This window comes from Cupressus sempervirens, chromosome 3, assembly GCF_028749045.1.
Source record: "Cupressus sempervirens isolate cs-2001-9-10 chromosome 3, ASM2874904v1, whole genome shotgun sequence".
Lineage (NCBI taxonomy): Eukaryota > Viridiplantae > Streptophyta > Pinopsida > Cupressales > Cupressaceae > Cupressus > Cupressus sempervirens.
Genome location: NC_143120.1, coordinates 935,234,912 through 935,251,863, shown reverse-complemented (window position 1 = coordinate 935,251,863; position 16,952 = coordinate 935,234,912). Strand labels below are relative to the sequence as shown.

General features: G+C 32.1%; 1 pseudogene; it reads left to right on the top strand.

The window, feature by feature from the left end:
• Positions 1–904: 904 nt before the first annotated feature.
• On the top strand, positions 905–4,374 carry LOC149569824 (GDSL esterase/lipase At5g03610-like; annotated as a pseudogene).
• Positions 4,375–16,952: the final 12,578 nt, after the last annotated feature.

Sequence of the window (16,952 nt, the reverse complement as noted above, 5' to 3'; positions counted from 1 at the left end):
TCAAATAAATTGTTGCTCAAGTATTCAATTTCTAATATATTTTTTGGCATATTTACTTGTGCACATGATGCATGAGACTGTTCAGTTGGGGCAATGGAAGCTTGCCGTAGGCATTCAACCACCGCTGCATAGCCTTGCTTGAAGGCAATTTTTTTGTGTTCTTCCGTGGCCTCCGAATTAAAATCAGCGCCCTGCACTTTTTTATTAATTAACAAAATCATTTGCATTTTATAAATAATTTTTCTTTGCAATTCATTTATTGCTACTTACAACGCGTGCTTTGATTTTCAAATATCCCCCAGAGCCAAGTCAGTGTTGCCCAACCTTTTCAGCCTCGCCTTTGTTGCCTACAACCTATGAAAAGTTTGAAATATGTTAGATGATATAGATATAAAGATTAGTACTAATTAGTCGATTATTATATATTGGTATGAAGGTTTTAGCATAAAGTAGCATGTTCCACCAAAAATATGAAAAAAGAGAAGAAATTATAGCATCATACCTTTAATTGACATGTGTAATCATGATATTTATCCATGATAGATCTAGAAGGTCATCAAATATGGTTTCCCACATGTCATCAATATTCTTGGTACTCTTTGTAATTGGTAATTGGTAATTGGTAATTGGTAATGACTAAGAATTGTTTATCATATTAAGATTTTTGGATGTAATTTTAGTGTGGTTACTGATTGGAAGAAGATTTGTTTTACTCAACACAACATCTCTCTACTTTTCTTGAGCTTTTAATGTAAACTCAATCTTCAAGCTTCTAATTTTGAACTCCTCCAGAAAGTCTTTGAAAACTTTGCAGACATTGGTCTTGACTAAACAAGTCAGATGATTTTGCCATATAAATCAAACAATCAACTTTACTGATCGTAGATGTAGAAGGTCATGAAAAATGACTGACAAAATGTCATCAATCCTATTGGTGTTTCTGCCAGTTTTAATGGGTGATGATTGATAATTGCTTTTCTTATTGCAAAATTTGTATATAATTTTAGTGTGGTTGTTGATTGAAGCATTGTTTTTGTAAGTATATGCAGTGGAGATGAAACAAAAGCTCATTTTGTTTTTGGAGATTCATATGCAGACATTGGAAATTACTATCTTGGTATGAAAAATAGCATAGTTTCAGCATGGAAATATCCATATGGTATCACTTGGCCTGGGCACCCATCAAGCAGGGTATCATCTGGCAGAATTCTTATTGATTATTTAGGCAATCTTTCTCAAAATCAATTTCTAATGATCTCAAAGGTCCATATCAGAAATTGTTGTTCATATTGGGAACTGTTGTTGCATATTTTAGCCCCAAATATTTGGATAGGCAATATAAATAGAAGTCAATATGCCTCAAACTTTTCCATTGCCATGTACTGGGGTTTCCAAGTGCTTTACACCATCAGCTAATATAGGTATATGTTTGACTTCTCTCTAATTATATAATGATTATAGATCATGGTATTGACTTCTGATTTTCTAAGTATAATAATGCTTAAGGGTCTCGTCTGCAATCTTGTATATTTATATTTTTCACTGTGAACCTAGAAATTTCCCCAAATTTTATAAGACATAAAAATCCTATCAAAAAAATCTTATTGAAATTGCATTTGGAAGGCAAGCCAAAACTTTTCAAAGTCATCATATGAAACAAAAAAATCGTGACCCTTTAGGATTGCACTATAGGATCCTTTGAAAATCCTTTTTCAATCCATCCATATAACTCCTCATAATTGATTCCCTCTTCAGGATACAATTATATTAAAATTGAACGAGCAATTTTCAATTTTAAAGTCTTGATAACTATGACAAGTTCTCTCCAATAGTGCTTCTCTTGTATACTCTGAGCCATGGACCGGAACAATCCTATTTCCTTAATCTATTAATATTAAAATGCTTATCTACAAGAGCTTCTGGATTTGATTGTGTATAGTTTTTTAAGCATGGATGTTTCAAATCAAACTCCTTGATCTATGATTGTGTATCTTTTTTCTTGTGGCCTCTTATGCTTGATTTCATCCTGATGACGGTTCAAAATGTCGATGCTAAAAAAACTATACAAAATCAAATCCAGAAGCTCTTGCAAATAATTGTCATAGATTGTAAAAATCTGTTCTCATTGATTTAAATACTTCTTTTCTTTATGATTATATTGCCATCGTTTTAAATATACAGGTGAATGCATTTACCAGAGTTTGTGTTTTTTCCTAAATTTATGTAGCCCAAATCTTAGGTCTTCCATCTCCAGTGACCTACAGGGTTCTGAAAAGTTCAAGCCATCATATACAAGCAAGGAAAGGCATAAACTTTGTAGTAGCATAGAGTGGGGTATTTGATACTTTTGGAGTTCCAAAGCTGAGTGTCCAAGTTGGGAATTTCAAGGATTCCATTATATCTCAAAAATATGGTTCTCATCATCTAAAGCACTCAATAGCACTTCTCACTCTGAATGGAAATGATTATGCTGCTACAAATGTTACCACAGTGGTAAGAATAAATATCACCAAACTTGCTATGTTCTAATGATTTTTTTGTTTCTAGATTTAATTGTGGAAGTTTTTTTAGTATCAGTGTTTTGGATCCACTTTGTGATCTATCATCAAGATGAAAGAATTATCTTACATCCTTCTCTCATTTTGACGATGGATCATATCTTACATCCTTCTCTCATTTTGATGATGGATCACACAATGCGATCCATTGATACTGAAAAATCTTACACAATCAAATTCAGAAACAAAAAAGATTTTTTTGAAATAGATTGTGAAAATCTGATATAATTAATTGTCATGTTGTACTAGAATGATTCAAATGTGATTTTAAAAATTATGTGACTGAGGGTTATGTTTATAGGGAACAGAGAAGTTTGTGAAGAGTGTTGTAGCAGAGATGTAACTGCAACTCACAGAGCTATATAATCTTGGGCTAAGAAATTTTCTGGTATCAAATAACATGCCATTGACTGCCAACCAGGTTACTTATAGTCTGGAGCAGTATGTTTGAACACAACAATAGACTTAGTTTCCACCCACAACAAATATCTATCACAAGCCATTTCAGAGTTGAGGGAGCTTGAAGATGCCAACTTCCTCATCCTTGATTTCTTTGCAGCCTTCTCTCATATTATCTTCAACCCATTTTCATATGGTAAAGACATTGATTATAGTCTAGTTAAGAATTTCAAGAATATCTTTTTCAGGTTTTCCTTCTAAATAGTGTATCTATTTAAGAGCCATAATTATAGGATTACATAAATACATGAGGATATAGATTGACTTATTTTTGTATTGTGTATTGAGTAGGAATCCATGAGATGAGTAGATCATGCTATTCTAGAGATGGAAACATGAGCAACTCCATTGTTGGGTGTGCTAATTATGATGAACAAGGAAGAGCTCTTTTTCATCTATGCAAGTCTCAAGAAATTTTTTTTCTTTTTTGATTGGTACCATCCTACTCAGAAGGGATGGCAAGTGATGATAAATCTTCACTACTCTCATTGTGGGTTTGTTCAAGATGGCTCATGTACTTGTCATTACACTGACTGAATATCATTTATCACCTATACTGCTAACACATTACACTATGGTACATGTAGTTGAGCATTACTATATTTTCAAGACATAATATAGCTATATGTGAAGTTATAAGCGCACTATTTATATCTTATGTAGGATTTATGCCTAGATTGAGATATATACAGTTGTATACGGGCACTCTATGTGCAATCAACCACCACAATTTATTAGATGCCCAAATTTTAGAGAGCATTCATAATAGGGTGAAAGCAATTGTGTTAGCATATGAATTACATACCTTTCATCAATAGATAGATTAAATTGAGCTAGTTGAAATTGTTGATACTGAAGTTGAACCGTAAATTTGCTCATTAATGTACTAGCAGTTAATACTATTGCATACCTTTTCAAATTTTTTGGTGTACTTTCTTTTGGACGTTTCCCTTTCTCCTTTGCATCCAAAATGAACTCATTCTAGTCCCTCGCTGAAACAAAGGGAGGACGCTCGTACTTCGGGTTTAGGACGAGACTCTTTCTATATGTGTCCCTCACAACCTTAAGATGTCTGGAAGCTTTTTGTAACAATTTCTTATGATAAAAAATATTACTACCAAACTCATGCTCTATATCTTTGATGAGCTCATCTTTTAATTTTTTATCTTGGTAGTTCCACCTTTTAAGAAAAAACCCAAAATTGTTAGATATAGCTAGTATAAGAAAAGACTTGAATGAAAGGAAAAATGTTGCACCAATTAATGATATGAAAAAAAAGTGGGATAAAATTAGTTCAGTTATGATGTCCCACCTTTTACGTATGGTGGCCCCGAATCTTCATAGCATGAGGTCATAAAGCCTCCTATAAAATGTATCATTTCCTACAAAAAATGTCATGCAATAATTAATAGTAAGAACCATTAAAATGAATCATGGGAAGAATACTTTTCATAGTGAATAACAAATACATAAAATGAGACACATTTCATCTTTTTAGTGATCTATTTCAGGGTTGGAGGATCAACTTGACCAAAATTGACCAAAAAAGAAGTTTGGAAAAAATTTTAAAATGTCTAAAACCAATCAAACTCTACTAGGGTTCTGTTGCTGATGTTCTGAAACTAAAAAATGTACTATGACTATATTAATTAGTATACCTTGAAAAAAAATATAGTTCATAATACATATAACTTGCCATGACCTTCATTTTTTGTCATTCTTAATTGATGTTATCATTGATCATACCTAGGATATTATGGAAAACACATATTGCTAAAATAGACAGTGAAGCTGAATGTGAGCACTCTAAAACTCTAACAGGCAATAGCAATGATGTGGAAATCATTGAAAATTGAACATTCAATATGAAAGAAGACGCCCACTTTTGGTTCTCTCTAGAAAAATTGGTTAGTATCTTCTACTAAAAGCATGAAATTGCAATGTATTGAATTACTAAACTAGAGAATTACTGCAATAGAAAAAAGGTCATTGATAATTCAGATGATCCTACCAAACCCCTAATAAAAATGAATTCCAGAATAATTAAACAACTTGCACAATATGACATACTAAAGAAGGTCATGAGGCATCACTCCACATCAAAAGCCCTTGCATTCACCACTTCCTATCATGTTTACGTCTTGCAAGAAAATCCTTATTACAATATAAAAAATAATTATTTAAAGTACTTGGAATCTTAGGACATTTGAAAGGCATTGATTCATCATCGTCAATCAACAACGATGTATGCATAGCTCTCGTGCTAGAAACATGGGTAGCTCCAGGAAATGATGGTGAATTATCAACAATACATGCACTATGATCCGCATTTGGTGACATACCAGACGGTGCATCTCCTACCACAAAAATAATAATACACTATGTGATGCACCCAAGATTAAAGTAAATATTATCAACTCATAATTAATACAAAACCAAATATAGCAAAACAAGGATTTACCAGCTAGATGTCCCCTTGTTGCCGACATTGCAGTCGGCAATCTCATACGGGTGTCCTTCAACGTCGTAGGAGTCTCCTGCACTGGATGACTTGAACAATACATTGTTAGCAAAGACATTTTGAAATAATATTAGTAAGAGTTAAGAAGTTTTGAATGTTCGAAACAAAAAATTCCTTCTAACTTGTCAACTAAAAGATTATTTTACCAGTGGCAGTCGGAGCTCTGCTACTACCGGCCTCACTGCGTTGTCCTTGACCAAGTTGTGGATCAGTTGCCAAAAAATCCTATATAACAAGAATTTAGTAGTTAAAGTTTCTTACAACTCTTTAAAAAAATTGCATCAATAAAGTATTTTGCACATATTACATATTTTACTTCACAACATAGAAGATTATAAAATATAAATCTTTATTGAACTTTTTTTATAACTAAAGATTCATTACTGCTTACTTCATAATGATGAGCTTGCACTCTCAAATCTGATAGCCTCTTCATCATCTCCTCGGATTCCATATTTGCCTCATCCAAAATTTTCATTATTTCTAAATTAATTTTTAAATTTTTTTTCTTCAGCATTGTTGTTACATTGGGAGTTTCAACAATATCCTCATTAGAAGGCGTAGCTAGTGGCTCTGTACTTACTGCTGGTGCTTTACCCTTATCCTGAACATCAAATTGTGAGAGGAATATCAGTAATACTATCATAAAAACTCAAAAATCATAAATAAAATAACATAATAATATAACATTTTTCAACTATCTAATTTGTACAATTTCAAAAAGGTTTACCCTCGCTAAAGAAGGGGTGGGAGTAGCATCCTGGTGACCTCTATCATCTGTCCGATCCATATCATCCTGTCGCAAAGATCAAACATAAAAAATTCAGCTAACTGAAAGCAATAGACAGCAAAAAAAAAACTTATTAACAAAATGGTAAATAGTACTTACAACACTCATGATAGTCACTTTGTTTGTATCTTGTCCATGCTTACTTTTGATGTTGACATGTACCATTCTGAAGAAAAAAGCTCAGTTCACATCAATTTAAACACATTTCATACTTCTGATGTCAAATTGTTCCAATCTCAAAATAACTTCAGTTCAGATTAATTTAAACCCTTTTTATGTTTCTAATGTCAACTTTTTTAATAAAAAAAAGACCAGTTTAGAATCATTTTTTTCTATCTAAAAAGCAATTGTAACAAAATTAAAGAAACTAGCATTGGTAAATAATGGAACACCGTAGCAATCTGAAATCCTCCCCAGACATCCACAAGTCTATGAAATCTAATTTAAAAGGCTTTTACATTTCAACTTCCTAATTTCACTTCAATTTTTGCACAAAACTCTTCTATTGATTGCCACCTACGAACCCTAATTACCAAATTTTCTTGTTTTACTGCCATGCGCATGTGCTAGTGTGATAGGTGGATGGCCATAGTACTCTAAAAGACCAATCAGAGGCAGAAAAATATGCAACTTCTAAGGCGCATATATGCATATTTATAACATCCAAAATGTGGATAAGTAAGCAGATACAACGTGCTAGCCCTACCCAAATCACATCCAACTCCATTCATTCCTCCATGTAGAAAATCATTGTTTATTTTTTATGCTTGACGCCCATTTTTCATCTTATTGTGCAACACTTAGAGAAACACTCAAAGATATAAAATTGAGACCTATACGATAGCAGAAACATATATACACACTCAAACCCATGAACCTATTTTGAAAAAGAGTGCCACCATGTCATGACTCAACTCTACAATTTTTCTTTCTTTAATTTCTTTACAAGAATTTTTCCTTTTATCTCCAAAGTAATCTTTAGGAGATGTTCTACGTTATTCATGTTTTTGAAATTAGTAATTTCTGTGATTTGGGGTGTTATAATATTTAGATTATATGACATGTAAATTGAGAAGTAGGGTGTAGAGTCATACTCCCATCTGGGATCTGGGTTGAATATTACAATTTCATGAATGTAACCATACAAAATTTCTAGAGTTAAATTATATATAGAGTGATTTGTGATAATTTTTATGGGGTTAGGATTCCTTGAATTTTTCTTAATATTAATTGGGATTTTAACTTCATTGGTCATAATAAATTTGCCTTCAAAACCTTTTGTTTGGCCTATTGAATCTCCTATTCTCTTAAGGATGCTACTATGCATTAATTCTACTAGGCATTTTTTTATTGGAAATCCAAGTGGAGATCAAATCCTATTCGACTATATTAGAACTTAAGTTAGGGGACCACTTAAAGAATTTGACACAGAACCCATCAAGAAAGAACCATGGGATGTTTATAATATCCTCCTTGGTTTCCTTCACATTCTAAATAACACAAATCTATGGAAAGGATAGTGATACTTACATGTTGAATAAGATCTTTGTGGAGCCACTATGCAAATTTAGAGTAAGCTATTAAAGGACCACACCAAAAGGCATACCATCCCAAAATGAGACATCGGTGCAAGTTAACTTTGGTAAAGCAGTCACTGATGATGACCTAAGTAAATGTATCATCTTCATTATTAGGGTTTTGTTCTGACATAGGAATTCCTCGATTTCACTCATCCTATGGAGAATCCTTCGTTGTGTTGTTTGGTTTTGAAGATCTGCCTTTGGGATTAGGTGATTTTACTAACTATGGTATTGGGTCAGTTGTATCATTTTTTAATCTCTCTTTGCCTCTTCCTGCAACTCTTTCCCATCAGTAATTCTATGAATGATGAATAGGTTGATCCTTCAACTATTTTTGGTTTGATCCAAGGAAGAGCTTCTTCAAATCTTTGTTATACTTCTATCATAAGAATTTACATTTTTCATCATGGAGTGATGCCAAAACTTCAAAACTATTAAAATTCTTGATTCAAGATGGATTTTCTTGTTTACAATTTTGTGAAGTGTAAGGGTTTTTGGAGATTAAAAATGTTTTTTTCATAGAGTGATGAATGTCAGAGTTTTTAGTCTACTTTTTTGTCGATGGTTGTTGAAGATCACTTTTCGATGTGAGCGATCCTCAAGCTATAGAAAAAGCTTGATATCATTCACAAGAATATTGTTATATTCTTCTATTTATTTAATAAAATATATATTTCCTTTTGTATTTAAATTTTATTTAATTACTATCTTTAATATATTAAATTAATTTTAATATATCATCCCTATAAGCACGCAGCTAGGCATAGAACAAGAATTTGGCAAATGAAGAAGAAATTGCAGTAGGAATGAATGGAATTTGATCTGTAGCACGAATTCGCTACGGGAAGAGGTAGTAGCAGCTACGTCCTGCAATGCTTTGAAGGTAGTTTCTACCTGATTCTAGGCTGGGAAAGGGTTTGCATCTTGTTCAAACTCAAGATAGATAGGTAGTTTTAAGCATTTTAGTGAATGAATCCCTAGCCAAGTGTCCATATTCACAATCGAAACATTTAAATTGTGGCCATCTAAATCTTCTAATAAACAACAGCGCCTTTGATGATCAAAAACAAATTGAAGTGTGTAAAGATTATTTGGATGGGATAACTCAAGTGTATATTAGGGGCATTTCACTTCTCACTAGCCACAGTTTCCTCTTGAGGAGATAAATCATATTCTACTCAAATGGTACAAGCAACAGAAAACCCTCATTTTATCCTCGTGGGCAGAGGGCCGAGAGTTTTCAAAGCTAATGCAAGCAACCAAACACCCAACAATTTCTAAAATGCAAGTTTCCTTGAACGTATCCTCATAATCTTTAAATAGGACTTGAATAAGATTACTGACATATCCCAATGTTCAGTCCAAAAGCAAATCTTTAAATAGGACATACTTTTACCTGTTACAATGATCACAGACAATGTCAAGTCCTCTCTTCCGGAACCCCCCTTGAAAATCTATGCCCTGATGCGAACGAAATGCTAGAAGTGAAGGAGTTGAAGTGCCCTTGGATTGATGTAGGCAGAACCATATGAAATCTCCAGAGAAACCATTAACTCGCACTTCTCGCGAATACCCTGGAACCCTCGACACCAAATGAAATGTGATATATTTTTGCCCTTTTTTTTGCTTTTTTTTATGTTGCAGTGTGCATCACAATTGTGACGAAAATAATTGGTTGCAATTGCGATCAACACGAGCATGTAAAAAAACAACAAAAATTTTCTTTATAAATTGACCAACCAACCCATTTAAAATACTTAGTCAAAATTTTTGGTCAAAAATTAGGGTAAAATGCTCTAGTGACACAAAGAAGACATGAAGCAAACATATTAATGCATAAAGACACGATGTAGACACATAATATACATGTTAGAATCTTGCTTACAATTTGAAATAAGAAAAGGTAAGGAAATATTTTATCACTTTGATCGTGAATGTCATGTTCCTTTCCCCTGTCTTGAAACCAAAAGTTCTTCAAGATGCATATTTTTAACAACTTTTCTATAGCCAGTACTATAATAGGGTATATAATTCCATAGTGGATGGTAGATTTACTACTACTCAAGTTTGGACATGCTCAACTTGGGGCTCCCTCAAATTTTTATCCATATTGATATTCTCTTGCCCCAACTCGACCAATTTACTCCTCCCCTTGTGCACACTCCCTACCCACTAGGAACATGTTTAATTTTGATGTGGATGGTAGATTTACTGCTTCTCGATGATGGACACACTCAACTTGGGGTTCCCTCATATCTTTATCCATATTGGGATTCTCTTGCCCCAACATGACCGATTTACTCCTCCCCCTATGCACACTCCCTATCCACTAGGAACATGGTTAATTCTAATGTGGATGGTAGATTTACTGCTTCTCGATGCTGGACATGCTCAGCTTGGGGCTCCCTCAGATCTTCATCCATATAGGGATTCTCTTGCCCCAACGTGACCGATTTACTCCCCCCCCTTGTGCGCACTCCCTATCTTTCATGAATTTAAGCAAAAAGATTTTTAATAATGTTCCCTTTTGAGACCTTTTCTTTGTTTAATAGTATATAGAAATGTTTATTGTAGGTGGAATCCTTGCAATGCACAGTATGCCCTCAACTGCTTCTCATTCTTAAATGATTATATTCCTTGTCTTTAATAAATATTGGAGTTGAATGTTCTTTATACAATATCAATCATTATAAGATTTTCCCCTCATATATATGGCAATACGAAGGGTACTATCACCTTGTATTATTATTATATTTTCTCCATCAGTCAATATCCAACATATATTTCATAGTCTCTAGCTATCATTATCTTATTTACTCTCCAATGAGAATTATTATATCCTTCTCTCTTTGATGTTCAATACTCCCTTTTTAGAAAAAACTCAATGCTTGAAATTTATTCTTCTTTATTCCATAATTCTAACCTCTGATGATCCTTGAATGATTTCGGGCTGCCTTTATTTCTATTACAATTAAAATGTTAGCCACATTGTAAAAGCTATAACTCGTCTCTTGAATATCTGTAACCCTTACACTTCATTCATAATCAGTGATAACTTATATTGCAAACTCAAACGATAACTTGGAATTGTTGCAAAGACAGTACTAGATATGTTCACCCAACAATTTTATTATATTAATCTCATATTTATCTCAGATAGGTACTATTGACAATCAATATAATATATTGACTCACTATAAAGAATAAATAGTTCGCAAGTGATAATCTCTAATGATATCTTTTATTTAATTTTTTTTTTGACAAGGTAAATCTCTCAATGAAATGTTTATGTAGGTGCCAATGAGAATTTAATTAAATATGCGACAGTTTACTCCACACAATTCTCATTCACTCTTGTAATCGCCATGCCAAGGAAGATGTAGAGTCGTGACTATTTGCATAACTCACAACAACATTATAATTTTCAATGAATGCTCACTGTTACAGTATCTCTAGTTGAAGGTTTCATGCTTAACTTTTTCACGGAGATACATAGAAATATTAGGAAAATTGATTCTTGATTGACCTATAAGAATTCTTTTTCTATGAAAGATATAAGCCCATGAAGCAAATATTAATTGGCAACTCCTTATTTATAATGACGTATGGTTCACACTCTCAAAAGGAGGCCATTTGATATACCACAAATATATATTGATATTGTTATCAAGCCCCAAGGATTGAATATTTCTACTCACTGAACTATCAACTTCAAGAATTTGTTCCCAATATAAATCATGCCCCACCAATAATATTGTATGACGTCAGTTTTGCAGTCCATAAATATCAACAAAAGCTAAATATTAAGGCTCTTCTGCTAATACATTAGTCCACAATTCTTAAGTCTTCATCAATGGAAGTTCATATGATTCTCGCTACAGGAAGGGACACTTGCCATTCAAGATTATTTTCTTGAAACATCAATTCAACCAGGGATACTTTGTCCCTGTGAAATTCATTCATGCGAGATAGTCTTTAATAAACTCAGATTATAATTTCTAATACATCCTTTCTAGAATTTTAACTCTGGACCAAGATTTAATAATGATTTCTTTAATATTTAGAAAAAAATATTTTACACAAATTTCATAGGATGGCAAGACTGAAGCTCTGATACCAATTGTAATGACCCGGCCTTTCTCCATTCATGTTTGATAAGATAAATTTGAGTAAGTAATGATGTAATTCCCTAAAAATATGATATCCTTATATATTTATCATGTTTGAAGGGATGCATCTCTTCCAATGCCCTTATTATAATTATTATTTATATGATTAATATGTATTATTATTATTTAGATTTTCATAAGGCAAGAGCCTATAACACAATAGTAAATTGTGAGCCTCTTATTGAAGAGGTCTTGGGTTCGAATCTACCCATGCTTAATAAAATAATAATTAATCTTGGCTTTGGCCTCTTACCAATAAAAAATAAAAATTTAAAATTATTATTTAGATTTTCATAATTGTTATTCTTTATTTGATTATTAATTATCATAAATATTATTTATTCTTTATCATTTAATAACTATACATTTGAATCATAGTATTTGATGTATTACTATTTTATATAATATTTATTATTATATTAATATAATATCATTATTATATCACTATGTTGACATATACAGATTACGTTATATTATGGCAATATATAGCCTTATATCATACTTAATGAATATATTATATTTATTTATCATTATATCAATAGTTTATAGTAATGTATTTTTTATATCATTTATCTCTCTCTCATAGGTAGAGAACACTATAATTAGGGTTCTAAGTGGGGGCCATGACAAAAGAATTATAATTAGATATAGCAACCAGACAAGGCAAGAGCCTCTCTTTTAAACAATTTTGGAAGTTTTGATGTTTGGTAGCTTATGTCGGATAAACCTATATGTGTGTGTACACACACACACACATGTATATATGTACACGTATATATACGTATACATAGATAAATATATATATACATGTATATATATATACATGTGTGTGTATATATATCTATCTATCTATCTATACACACACACACACACACACACACATGTGCATATATACACACACACACATAACAATGATTAAATTTTTATTATATCAATTATCTAATTAATGAATAGACATGTCCCATTCATGGGACATGTATCTTCATGGCTTATTCTAAATTTAAATAAGAGGTTGCTGCCATTTGGAAAACACATACCAAGAACATGACAATGCAATTACATTTTCAACGATCTCGGGAATTCAACATGGTATTAGAGCCAACTACAAATGTAACAAATAAAAATGTATGTAACATCTAGAAGAATATAATTATACATAGTATGAAATTGTTATCATGCTATCATAGTAGGAGAACGTTAGGCCTTTGCTAAAGAACATTAGGTTTTTTGAATGACAATATTATACTTGAATCTATTCGACATCCTTTTAGAATGTCTTGGAGCTACTAAATGAACTACATCTACGTGGGGGGGCTTAAAAAAATTGTATCACAGTTGGGTAGTTGTCTAATTCATTAGAGAGAAATTTGGATAAAAGTGGAGACAAAGTTGTGTTAGTTGACCTTTGGTGGAAGTGGGCATGCGTGAACTTTGGGCCAACAGATGACAATATAACCAAATAGTAATGGTTATTTCTAGTTTTTGTGTGAATTTTCTCCAACTTCCATGGGCATGAGGGATGAAATATTTTTGGGATTCATGAATTGATGTAGATCTAGAGCTTGATACTCTTAGACAGTTGTATATCTACCTCACCTAATAGCCATGAATTGGATCACATGGGTTACCCAAAGTGTAGGGTTACATACTTAATCTTGATGGGAATAATATATATCAATGATTTCTTGAACCAACAAGAATGTGCAAAGATTGACACAACAATATTGGAGGAGGCAGATAGAGGATATGATTTAGTCTACGAGGTTAGTTCATAGTTATTATTGTTTTGATTTATTTCATAAGAGAAGTCTTCATTTTATATGTATTCAATATTTATTTCTAAGTATTGTATTTTTAATGTATTAAATCTCTCTTGTATTTATTGTATTTCTATACATAAGAGCTATTTGCCTTGATCTTTTTCGAGGATGTTATTGTAGGAAAATGGTGATTGATATCAAATTAAGAGGGAGTTTGACACATCTATCTAAAGAAGTGAATAGAGGATATGCTCTAGTTGATCTTTGAAGATCTTGATAATATTAGATTTAGAGGGAGTATGACAGTTCATCAAAGACAAATTTGGTTGAGGAGCTCCAATGATTGATTTTCAAAGGGAGTTCGAAAGCCCTTATGTGGGACTGTATGATTCTAATGGGCCTACCTCTTGTGTACATCATGAGGAAGTGATGACTTTCAAATTTTGTCACTTATAATTGCAAAAGTAATTGAAAGGTGATGATCTTACAAAAACTTAATTTTCAATTATGATGGATATCTTACAATGTCTATGCAAATCATAATAGATCATATTTTGCATGGTGGATATTTATATGGTAAGCATTATGAGAATGTGTGTGCACATACCTTATAAACATTTTTTGAGTACATGGTGAATGTTATGCATATTGATGTTCTGGAAGGCCATTACACAAGGTACTTGGTGAATATCACGCATTTTGATGTTTTGGAAGGCCATTACTCACAGAATACTTGTGAATATAACATGACTTGATGTTCTGGAAGGCCATTACTCATAGTATCTAGTGAATATCTTGCATCTCAACATGCTAGAAGGTCATTAGTCAAAGAGTATTTGGTGAATATCATTGGTATTTTAGGAGGCCAATACTCATGATATCAGATGTGATATCAAACATTTTTGATTAATTGGTGAATATCATGTATTCTAGTACTCGTGATATTATATGTGATATCAAACCTTATTGAGGGTTTGGTGAATATCATATGTTGATATTCTGGGAGATCAATACTCTTGATATCAAATGTGATATCAAAATGATGGATATCTGATGATCAAAGATATCCTTAACCTTGCTAACTTGATATTACTTTGAGGTAATACGTTTTTATCCTCCCTAGCTAAGAGGGAGTGTTGATGTTTGGTAGCTTCTGTCGAATAAACCTATACATAATTATATATGAGATATAATATATATAAGTTTATTGTTAAATAAGAGACATTACTATATATATATGGCAACAACCTACAACATAATGGTAAATTGTGAGCCTCTCCTCGGGGAGGCCTTGAGTTCAAATCTACTTGAGATTAACACATGATAATAATTAATTTGAACAATAATAATAAATAATCTAGGCTTTGGCCAACTGTCAATCAGAAAAGAAAAAAAAATGATTAATTATTTTTATTAATTATCTAATTAACAAACAAACATGTCTCATTCATGGACATGTCTCTTCATGGCTTATTCTAAATTTAAATAAGAGGTTGCTTCTATTTGGTAAACACATACCAAGAACATGATAGTGCAATTAGATTTGCAATGATCTTAGGCATTTAGTAGGAAGGAATGATATGATCTAAATTAGACAACTAACAAATGATATTGTTAGTTACAAAGAAGAGACACAATTTGTTAAATTATTTATTCAATTTGCAAGATTTATGATCAATGAGATATAAGTTTTCTCATCATGCCCTTTGTTTCTTACCAAGGAAAGATCATGGATTTCTAAAAGAGGTAGATTTATTGATGTATATTCTTCATGTGTGATGCACTTGAAGAACTTTAATGTAGCAGAGTAAAGCTGGTGTTTATCCATTTTTTAGCAAGATCATGGATGCATGAAAAGGAGGAATTAAGTATAAATATCATTCAAGATTATTATAGGAATAAAGAATTATAACTAGATATAGTGATCAAATAAGGCATGGGCATCTCTATTAAACACTTTTGGAAGGAATGTAATGATCCAAATTAGAAAACTAACATGTGACATTGTTATTTACAAGGAAGAGACACAATTTGTGAACTTATTAATTCAATTTGCAAGATTTATGATCAATGAGATACAACTTTTCTCATCATGCCCTCAGTTTCTTACTAAGAAAAGATAAATGGATTTCTCTGAGAGGTAGGTTTGTTGATGTATATTCTTCATATGTGATGCACTTGAAGAACTTTAGTGTAGCCAAATAAAGCTGGTGTTTATCCATTATCTAGCAAGCTCATGAATGTGTGAAAATGAGGAATTAAGTAGAAATATCATCCAAGATTATTGTAGGAATAAAGAATTATAATTAGATATAATGACTAGACAAGACATTAGCCTCTTTGTTAAACACTTTTTGAAGGAATGTTATGATCTAAGTTAGACAACTAATAATTGACATTGTTAGCTACAAGGAAGAGACACAATTTGTGAACCTATTGATTCAATTTCCAAAATTTATGATCAATAAGATATAAATTTTCTTATCATGCCCTCTGTTTACTACTAAGAAAAAATCATGTACTTTTCCAAGAGGTAGATTTGTTGTTGTATATTCTTCATACATTATACACTTGAAGAACTTTAATGTAGCAGTTGGTCCTTTATCAATTGTTTAGCAAGCTCATGGATGCATGAAAAGGAGGATTTAAGTAGAAATATCATCCAAGATTATTGTAGGAATAAAGAATTATAATTAGATACAACAATCAAACAAGGCATGGGCCTCTCTATTAAACACTTTTGGAAGGAATCACATGGTCTAAGTTAGACAACTAACAAATGACATTGTCAGTTACAAGGAAGAGACACACTTTGTTGACTTATTGATTCGATTTGCAATATTTATGATCAATGAGATATAAATTTTCTCATCATGCCCTCCATTTTTTACTAAGGAAAGATCATGGATTTCTCTAAGAGGTAGATTTTTTGATGTATATTCTTCATATGTGACGCAGTTGAAGAACTTTAAGGTAGCCAAGTAAGAGTGGTGTTAATCCATTGTTTAACAAGCTCATGGATGCATGAAAAGGAGGAATTAAGTAGAAATATCATCCAAGATTATTGAAAGAATAAGGTCTTAATGATTTGTAGCTTATAACCAAACATGTGGTA